This window comes from Natator depressus, chromosome 13 (assembly GCF_965152275.1).
Source record: "Natator depressus isolate rNatDep1 chromosome 13, rNatDep2.hap1, whole genome shotgun sequence".
Taxonomy (NCBI): domain Eukaryota; kingdom Metazoa; phylum Chordata; order Testudines; family Cheloniidae; genus Natator; species Natator depressus.
In genome coordinates this window covers 38,250,093-38,260,459 of record NC_134246.1, presented here as the reverse complement: position 1 = coordinate 38,260,459, position 10,367 = coordinate 38,250,093, and positions in this window count along the sequence as shown.

Genomic DNA, 10,367 nt, shown 5'->3' with positions numbered 1-10,367 from the left:
TTCCCTACCCATCCCCAGAAGGTTCATGGCTACTCCCCCAACAAAATCATGACCCAATCTGACAAGAACCTAACCCATACATCTTCCAATACATACATAGCCAAACTCCACTCTTCACTTTCCAGTCTGAGGCCAACTCCAAACCCAGCTCTTTCATGACTAATTTCTAAGCTGCTTCCCGCATGCCAGTTACTCTCACAATCTTTAATGCCTCACATCCCATGCTACTGCAATTGTATTCTGAGGTCCGAGGGTTTCTTGTACAAATAACATTGCATTGATTTACATGCATCTGCATTCATTTTTGTTGCATTGCATCAGCCTACATTGTTTTGCTTTCCATTGACTTGCCTGCGTTCGCATTGCGTTGCCTGGGACTGCACTGCATTGTAGCCTGGCTTCAAGCCTTACTGCATCCTTTTGCATTGCTTTTACAGGGTGTTCTTGCATGCTCTCCTGTTGCATTGCCTGGTGGCGCACCAATTTATACTGTGTTGTGCTATGAAGTGCTATAGAAACAGAGAAATGTAGGCTTGGAAGGGACCTCGAGAGGTCATCAAGTCCAGCCCCCTGGGCTGAGGCAGGACCAAATAAATCTAGACCATCCCTGACAGGTGTTTGTCCAATCTGTTTTTAAAAACCTCCAGTGATGGGGATACCACTACCTCCCTTGGAAGCCTATTCCAGAATACAACTACCCTGATAGCTAGAAAGTATTTCCTAACGTCTAACCTAAATCTTGATTGCTGAAGATTTATTTGTCTTACATTTATTATTATTAATTATGTTTATTATGGTATTCTGTAGGACCAACCAAGGATGGGGTCCCATTGTGCCAGGTGCTGTACAAACACAGAATAGCAGCCGTTCCCTGCCTGAAACATTTTATAGTCTAAATAGACAGATGCAAGGTGGGGGAAGGGGTAGAATGCACCAGCAGAGTGAACAGTATGATGGTGGCCAATGGCGCATTAATGCTACGATTTTTTTAAGGTGGGTTTAATTAGGAGGGGATCAGCTAAATGAAAGACAAGTGAAGGGGCGTCGAACGGAAGGGAGGGGAGGGGGACAGTGCAGGGGAGAAGTGAGGCAGGTGTGATGTGGAGTCAAGGTGAAGAGTCAGTGGGGGAGGGAAGGAGCGGGTTGGAGCAAACAGCCAATCAGCACGAAGCAGAGAAAGTGCGGTTTGAACTCGAGAAAGTTCTGCAACTGTGTGAAGGTCCCTGCTTTGTACCGCATTTGTTCACATTGCAGAGACGCATTGCATGGTGTTATGTGAGTGGAGCTGTGTGAATAACTGATTTGGGGGTTCACTGGCAGTTCTGAATTTTAAAAAAAAATCATTTGGGGTTGACCTGAAACCAAAATTTTTCAGAATTTCTGGCAAATCAAAAATTGAAAAATATCATTTCAGGTGAAACAAAACAATTTGTTCAGCTTGAAATAAAACATTTTCTTCCAATTTCAGGGGGCATTTTTTTAATGTTTTTGACATTTTAAAAATAAAATTGAAGGAAATTCTGAAACTCAAAGTCATCTCAATCCAAAAAATTGAAACATTTAATTTCAAAAATGTCAAAATGAAAATTTCAACATTTGGGGGTTTTTTAAAGACTTTCGTTTTGATTTAAACAATTTGCCAGAAAAGACACGAATTTGCTACGTTTCAATCAGCCCAAATCTGCATTTTTCAATGAAAGAAGTTTCTTCTGAAAAAAATTCACCCAGCACGAGTGATAACGAGCCATTGCACGGCATTGAGTTGCGTTGCATAGTGGTTAGCCATTCCATTGGGTCGTGGTGCAGTGCACTGCATTGTTTATGATACGTACTGTATGATGGAGCTGTTCCTGACAGCTGGGGATTAACTTGATGACCTGAGAAGTCTCTTCTAGGCCTATGTTCCTATGTCTTGTATTGTTTTACCAATCGTGTGCTGCTGCCCTACGTTCTGTGGTATTTCTATGTTTCACTATATCAAAGTACCTTGTATCACATTATATCACACTAGATCCCATTGGATCACACTGCATCTTGGGTTTATTCCAGTCTGTCACATGGTATTGCATTAATCCGCACTGTAACATATTTTGTGGCAACACACCACCTATTTTTTTGAGTTGTGCTGTCTAGCTTGAACATCCATCATGCTTTGGCTTCTAAATAAAACTTTTTTTCCATAACACCCAATTCCATTCTGTTTTGCTGGCAAATGTTCTTCAGGCTACTGTCTCTGAGAGATGGTGGCAGAGACATCAACAAACGTTCTGATTTTTAATCTAAAAAATGATGAAGAAAAAGTCACCTAGCTGAGAGGAGGGTTGGTCGTCTGGTTAAGATCTAGGTTCAGTTCTGCAGACTCCATGTGTGATGATCTAGAAGATCTAAGGTTAGTTCTATGTATGACTTTTAGGCAAGTCACTGATCCTCTCTGGGCAAAATCTTCAAAAGCACCTAAGTCCCACTTTCAAAAGGAACTTGGCTATTTAGAACTTAACTCCCACAGATTTTGACTTCAAAGAGCCATAAGTGATTAACCTGCTTAGGCACTTTTGAAAATTACACAGGGAAACCCAGATGACCTAGAGGACAGGAGTAAAGTAAATGGATGGAATTTAATAAGAAACAATGCAAAGTCATTCACTTAGGGGCTAATAACAACAATTGCTCCTATAAACTGGGGGTTTTTCAGCTGGAAATGACAGAGGAGGAGAAAGACCTAAGTGGATCAGTTGATCACTGGATGACAATGAGCCGCCAATGTGACATGGTCATAAGAAAAGCAAATGTGTTTGTAGGATGTATCGGGTGAGGTATTTCCGGCGGAGATAAGGAAGCAGTAATGCCATTGTAAGAGGCTCTATGAGGACCTCATCTGGAATACCATGTGCAACTCTGGGCATTCATGTTCAAGAAAGATCATAGAAACATCAGGCTGGAAGGAACATCAACTGGTCACAAGTCCAGCCCCCTGGGCTGAGGCAGGACCAAGTAACCATAGACCAGCCCTGATAGGTGTTTGTCCAACCCGTTCTTAAGAACATCCAATGATAAGGATTCTACATCCTTCCTTGGGAGCCTAATCCAAAACTTAACTACCCTTATAGTTAGAAAGTTTTTCCTACTATCTAAGCTAGGAGGAATTCAGGTTGGAACAGAGGCACAGAAGGGCTGCGAGGATGATTAGGGGAATGGAAGGCCTGTTTTATGAGAGGGGACTAGAAGAGCTTGGCTTGTTTAGCCTAGCAAAACACAGGCTGAATGGGGGTTTGACTGCTCTGTATATATATACCAGGTAAGCAAACACCCAGGAGGGAAAGGAGCTCTTGAAGTCAAAGCACAAGAATAAATGGTAAATTTCCCATGAGCAGTTGAGGAAATTAGAAGCTTGGGAACCATCTAAAAATGGAGGCTCTGGAACCACCTCCCACCAGAAGTAGTGGGGGGGATGGGACACCGTAACTAGTTTTAAGATGGAGCTTGATACATTTATGAATGGGATTATATAATGGGGTTGCCTATGATAGCAGGTGACTAAACTTGATGACCATAGAAGTCTCTTCCAATCCTATGTTCCAATGTACCTATCAGCACCTATCTGCATCTTTAGGCAACCGAATACTTTTCCAAATCTGGCCCTTAGGCATTTTTGAAAATTTTACCATCAGTCCCTTCTGAAAATCATCAGCTAATCTTTAAAACACTAAGGCCAATTTTAAAAAATGGCTTCCTAATGTTAGGCAGCAAAAATCATAATTTCAAAGCCATGAATGTAAGTCAAGAGCCCAGCTCCCATCAATGTTCCATTACCATTGAAAATATTCCCCGCTAAAGCCAAATGGATTGACTTTTGGGAGTAAGGAGAGAGTAGGATCTGGGTTTATGCAGAACTTCTGAAAATCTAGCCACTTCTTTAAAGGCTTTAATATTAAGATTAAGATGTCCATCTTCAGATCCTCTAGGTGGAAAAAGTTGACCCTGCTCCTTAAATTTATATGACTCTCCCTGTCTTTATTTCCTTTGCATTTCTCTCGACCTGGTCTTAGGTTTGTCTACTGGGAAATCTCAGAAACTAGTGTTTTTAAAGCCCCCATCCAGTCCAGTCGTCCAGCTCAAGGTTGCTATTTAGTCTATCACCCAAGAGCTTTCCTCAGTAGACTCAAAGAATCTCCCTTAGGTCGTCTCTGCTCCATCTCCACTCAGGGCAGGACTGACCCATGGAGTCGATTCCACAAGACTTTCTCCACCTGAATCTAGTTTAAAATGAAAACTGCGGTTTCCAAAAGGTGACCAAGTGAGATAGGCACAAAATGTATATTGTCAGTCAAAAGGATTTGGGCACATCACTCTTTTAAACCCCTTTAAAAATCCCACCCCAAGTGCTCAGCTAGGAACTCATTAGCGCAGGTTATATCATAGAGTTGACGAATGGAGAGGCCTTTATCATATTGAGCGGAGCATGGTATGTCCATTTCTTGAAAATGGGCTAGGCTGGGGAGTGGGGGTCTGGTGGGTTAGAACAGAGGGGTCTGGAAGCCATAACTCCTGGGTTCTATCCTTGGCTCTGGGAGGGGAGTGGGGTCTGGTGAGTTAGAGCAGAGGGGCCTGGGAGTCAGGACTCCTGGGTTCTATGCCCTGCTCTAGGAGGGGAGTAGCATATAGTGGCTTAGAGTGGGGATACTGGGAGTCAGGACTCCTGGGTTCTGTTCCTTTCTTTACTACTGAATCATTGTTGGGGAACCCAGTGCCTCAGTTTCCCCAATGGTTATAATAATAACTACCCCACAGTGAGGGGGGTCTGTGAAAATTAACAACACTTGTATGACAGCTGCTAGTGCAGAGCCAAGGGTTTGAATAATTTACAGCATGTTGTTCACTTGGTTTTTCACCACCAAGCCCACAGTGGCTGTATATTTTAACTTAGTCATCTCTGGTCTTTCCATTCTGAGCCCCACAAATCAAATCTGCCCCTAGCCATGCCAGTCTTCTACCCCAGAATGTCTCAAAGGGGAAACATCTGCTGCCAGTTGTTTTGATAAACAGGACACAGATGTTCTCAGGCAGGCTAAATCTGGGGACGGTTCTTGGGCTAACCACAAAGGCCTTCTGCGCGTGATACAAGGGGAAACAGGGAGTAAATTTAACCTTCCCTGAAATTAACCTATTTGCTCAAGCTCTGAGACTGACTCAGGGGCTCATGGCAGATGAACAACTGAACATCAGCTCCCAGAATGCTGCTGCAGCTAAGAGGGTGAATGCAAGCCCGGGACTTGGGATGTCTAATATGAAGAAATAACCTGTGAAAGCGGCAAAGAGTCCTGTGGCCCTTATAGACTAACAGACATCTATAAGGTGCCACAGGACTCTTTGCTGCTTTCACAGATCCAGACTAACGTGGCTACCCTCCTGATACTTAAGAAATAAACTGGACATTTAATGGACTCTATGGGCTAGTTCAATGGGATTTCCAAGGGAATTCCCTTTGAGATACACAGGACTGGAAGGGACCTCTTGGGTCATAAACTTATTAAGCAAGTTCCTAAAACTTTTGCCCCCCTCTCCTCCTAGGGGGAGATGGTTCCTGAACCCCCTCCTCTGATGGTTAGAAACCTTCTTCTCTTTTCCAGACTCAGTTTATTCCTAGCCATTCATACCCACTGGTCTTGTCCTTTAGCATCAGTAGCTCTTCCCCCGTCCTGGTGCTTATAAATAGCAAGGAGAAATGATGGCTCAGTTGAACAATGCTGACAATGACTTCAACATAGCCCAGATTTCTCCCTAAATTCTATTTTCAGAGTATCCAGAGTCTAACAGTCACACTGATGGGTAATTAGCACCTCTGGAGATCAGGTCACTTCCACACAAGGGGAACAAGGAGTGTGACTTTAGGTACCAGTGTTTGCAAATGTCCATCTCTATAAACTGGACAAACTTTCCCTACCCTACAGAACAGGTGCTAGCGAGGGTGATTTGCAGAACTGGCTGAGAGCAGCTCAGTGAAAATCCTGAGGTCACGGGATAAAGACAAAAGAATCCGCCACCCCACCAGCAGTCAGAGCACATGGGGACTTTAAAGAGGCAGAATTACTCAGGCTGTGATCCAGTTGGGGAGTACCCAAGTTCTCAGGGGCAAGAGCCCAAGGATTTATGACAATTAGTCAGGTCTCCCAACTTTCAACTCATTCAAAATATGTTGGCTTCTACAGTATGGTGACACCTAACAGATGATAGATAGATAGATAGATAGATAGATAGATGTGGGGAGGATGGGGATAGATAGAGAGATGGATAGAAGGAGAGATGTGGGGAGGAATGGATGGACGGATGGGTGGATAGCAGGGGATTGGGACATACAGTGGGTAGGGTTCTCCTTGGTTAAAAGCCACAAAACCATCTTCAAATGCAGCAACCAATTTTTTAATCCATTTTATTTTCGATCAAACTCACAATTCCTGTGTAAGTTGCAAGTTAAATGATGGAGCAAATGAGACTCTTCTCCCTCGCCACAGTCCACGTTGACCAGGCCTCGGGACAGTACAGACCTGCACACACACATACAGACACACAAGGAAATCCAGTCCCTGCCGTAGGATGGGGGTGGAGGACTGAGGGGCACGGGGCTGAGCTCAAGCTCCAGCGTGGGCTGCCCCACGGGGACGTCCGGGGAAGGACTCTGCCCTCCCTGCTCTGAGTTCTGCGGAGCTCAGACCCTTCAGTGGCCGTTGTCGCGCCCTCCGCGCTGCCGTGGAACATGGTCCCTCCCGGTGTCCGGAGAGGGGGCCGGAGCCCGGGAGGGCTGAAGATGGAGGGAGGGAATGAAGAGGACGAAGCAGTGCTGTCCCCTCCTAGGAGCCCGGAGCCGGGCACTCACCGCACCTGTGGGACACAGAGAGCAGAGGGGTTCAGCCGGTGCCGCTCACGGGCAGCATCCTCGGCTGGGAGAGCAAGGCCAGAAGGGACCCTTGGGACCATCTAGCCTCGCCCAGCCACGCCTGCGTCCTGCCAGGATGTCTGGCTTGAGCTGGAGCTCATCTTCCAGACAGAGACACCAGCCTTGTCAAACCGCCTCAGGGAATGGCCACTGCCCAGCGGGTGCCGCACACCAAGTCCCTGGGGAGCCGCAGCTGCCTCCGCCGATTCTCCCTGCTTCTGGTACCAGCCCCATTGCACCATGCCCCTGCTGTGACATTATCTGATTACAATATGACCCTATAGATCATTGTTGTAACCACTGTTATATATTTGTAAAAAGGTTGTCAAGTGTGGTGTCTATGAAAAGGTTATGACTTGCTGGTTATGATTATGCTATCTGTATGCATGTGTCATTTTTGTATGTGAAGTTATAAGTTGGCTCTATACCTGGATTTCAAATGTTTGCTCCTGGGGTAACATCCACAAGGTATTTGGCCAGCACATCTTGGAGGGACTGTTTAAATTAAGTGGCTCATCAAGAAACCCTTGGTTGACAATGGACTATGGGAGACACCCATCTACACTGAGTGGACTGTCATGTAAATGTGCTGTCTGGAGTGCAGGTAATGGCTTCCTACAATGATTGAGCAAAATTGGGCATGGACATGTGACTTGCCCATGTGACTCCAAACTCCATCTTGTTGCTGTAATTTTCCACAGTAAGAACAATGGGATGTGCTCCACATGGCTGAAGCTATAAAAGGCCTGGAAACCCCTCCATTTTGTCTTCAATCCTGCTTCTTCCCTCTGGAGGAACTTTGCTACAAACTGAAGCTCTGAACAAAGGACTGAATGACCCATCCCAGCTGTGGATGCACTACGGAGACTTGACTTAGGCCAGCAGTTTAGTCCATCACTGCTACAAGCCTGAACCAAGAACTTTGCCATTACTGGATGTAATTGATTCCTTTAACCAATTCCAACTCTAGCCTTTCTTTCTTTCTTTTTATGAATAAACCTTTAGATTTTTAGATACTAAAGGATTGGTACCAACGTGATTTTTGGGTAAGATCTAAGTTATATATTGACCTGGGTGTGTGGCTCCTCCTTTGGGATCAGAAGAACCTTTTATTTGATGAAACTGGTTGTAAAGAACCACTCATCTCTGAACCCAGTGCTTTTGGTGGTGATATAAGAACTGAAATGCCAAGGAAACGGCTTTTATGACTCCTTGTTAACCAGTGTGGTGAAACAGGAGTTTACTTTTGTTGCTGGTTTGGTATATCCTATGGGGAATAAGCCACCAGTCTGGGGGTGTATCTGCCCTATTTCTCAGCAGTTCATCCTGAATTTGGGCATCCTCAGTTCTGACCCACTGAGGCACGGTTACACCTGCCATGGAACCGGCTTCACAGGCACCTCTGGCCCTTTGTGCATCTGGGCCCGACGACTGATCCTTAATGATCGCGACTGAGTGGTTATTGATTGATGCTAGTTGATCCTTGCTCTTTGAAAATTTAGTTTTGCTCTTTAATGAGTGATTGTTCACTTTTGTTCAATGATTTTTAATTGGTTATTACTGACAGGTGATTATAGCGTATCATCAACAAATCATTAATTCCTGCTTACTTATGGTTGATCCTTGATTATTGATTTTTAACATTAATTACTGATCTGTGAGTGTTGATTATTGATAATTAATTGCAGATTAATGGCTATTCAGCATTAATTACAGCTCACTAAGTACTGACCAGAGATCCCTGACTACTGACTTTCTCGGGGATAATTAATTAGAATTGATAAAAGATTGTTGATTCTCATTGATTGATCACTCCCATATCAACACTCATGGGAGCTCGTTAATCAGTGATGACGGGTGGTGGATTATTAATAACTAATCGTTCCTGATTCTCTTTCATTGATCGTTGGTCACTGTCAGGAATCAGGGCTGGCAGCAGAGCCAGTCCCAGGCAACTTGACGTGCGCACCTGGCCTGGAGCCGGCTGCCTGATTGGCTCCACCCTGATTGCTTGGCAGAGTCAGCAGCCCGGTTCATGAGCCCAGCAGAAGTTAAGCAGCTGCCAAAGAATTTCCCCAGGGCTCCGATAGCAGTTGTGACTGCTTGTTCCAGCCCGGCTCCTGCCTTCTTCCCGTCTGGGTCCAGCCCGGCTCCTGCCTTCTTCCCGTCTGGGTCCAGCCCGGCTCCTGCCTTCTTCCCGTCGGGGTGCAGCCCGGCTGCTGCCTTCTTCCCGTCTGGGTCCAGCCATGCGCCTAACCCTGGGCTCCAACTCCTGACTGTGGCTCTCGCCCTTGGCTCTGGCCTCTGACAATCACTGACTATGGGTGGTGATGGCGGCTGGCGGCTGGCTGCATGCTGATGGCGTGGGATCGATTCCTGAGCACGGGTTGTTGCTCTCAGCAGTGACGCGGGACCATGAAGGTCGCTGCTGCTCTTACCTTAAGCAGCGTGACGCCGGCGCTGTACAACAGGCTGAGCAGGAAGAGAGCAATGAAGGCAACAGGTGTCCAGAGACCGTCAGATTCCTCCTCTCCTTCTTCAGCAGAGACGCCTTGGTCCTCCACGAGGCAGAGAGGAGCTGGGGATGAGACACACGTGCCGGTTAGAGAGGCCTCTTCGTTAACCCAGGGAGCTGAGCGGGCACAGCGGGGAGCTCCGATCTGTGCTCTTGGCAGGAGATCCCCGTCCAGAGCCAGAGACAGAGGGTCCCTGCCAGCGGAGACCGGGCAGGCTGCAGGTGGAGACCCCCCGTCACAGGCTGCAATTCTCACAGCAGCCTCAGGGATTTCAGCCCCAACTTCCATTAAATTTCACGCCCTTTGGCTCCTTTACACACCCCAGCCACCCCGAGCATGCGATTCCCCACCCCAGGCCAGCAACAGAGCTGGGCTGAGACCTGCCAATGCATAGCTCAATGGGGCCATGCACACCCAACCAACAGCAGCATCTTCCCAGCCAATGCCAGCTTGAGCCGTGCTGGGACCAGTTCCCGGGCAGCAGAAGCACCAATTCCCCCCGATCCCTATTTTGGGGACCTGGGGAATTTACCCACAGAGCTGTTCTGAGACCTTCCTCAACTCGTATCATCCCACGGGCAGTGAACAGAGCACTAGGATGGGACTCAGGACCCCCATGGGTCTATTCCCAGCTCTGTCATTGACACTGCAGAACCTCAGGAAATTCACCTCCCCTCTCTTTGCCTCAGTTTCCCTTCACACCCTTTCTCTGTTTGGATATTAAGCTCTTCTGGGTGTGCAGCTCCTAGCACATTGGGGTCCCAAACTCAGTGGAGACCTCTACACACGACTGTAATTCACCTAATAACGGGGCCATCTGATGGGAACAACTTTTAAGCCACTACCCCCTTGGACTCCATTTCAACCCATGCTCGTAGAAGGGGAAAGATCTGTAGCCCATCACCACATTTGGGCAACAC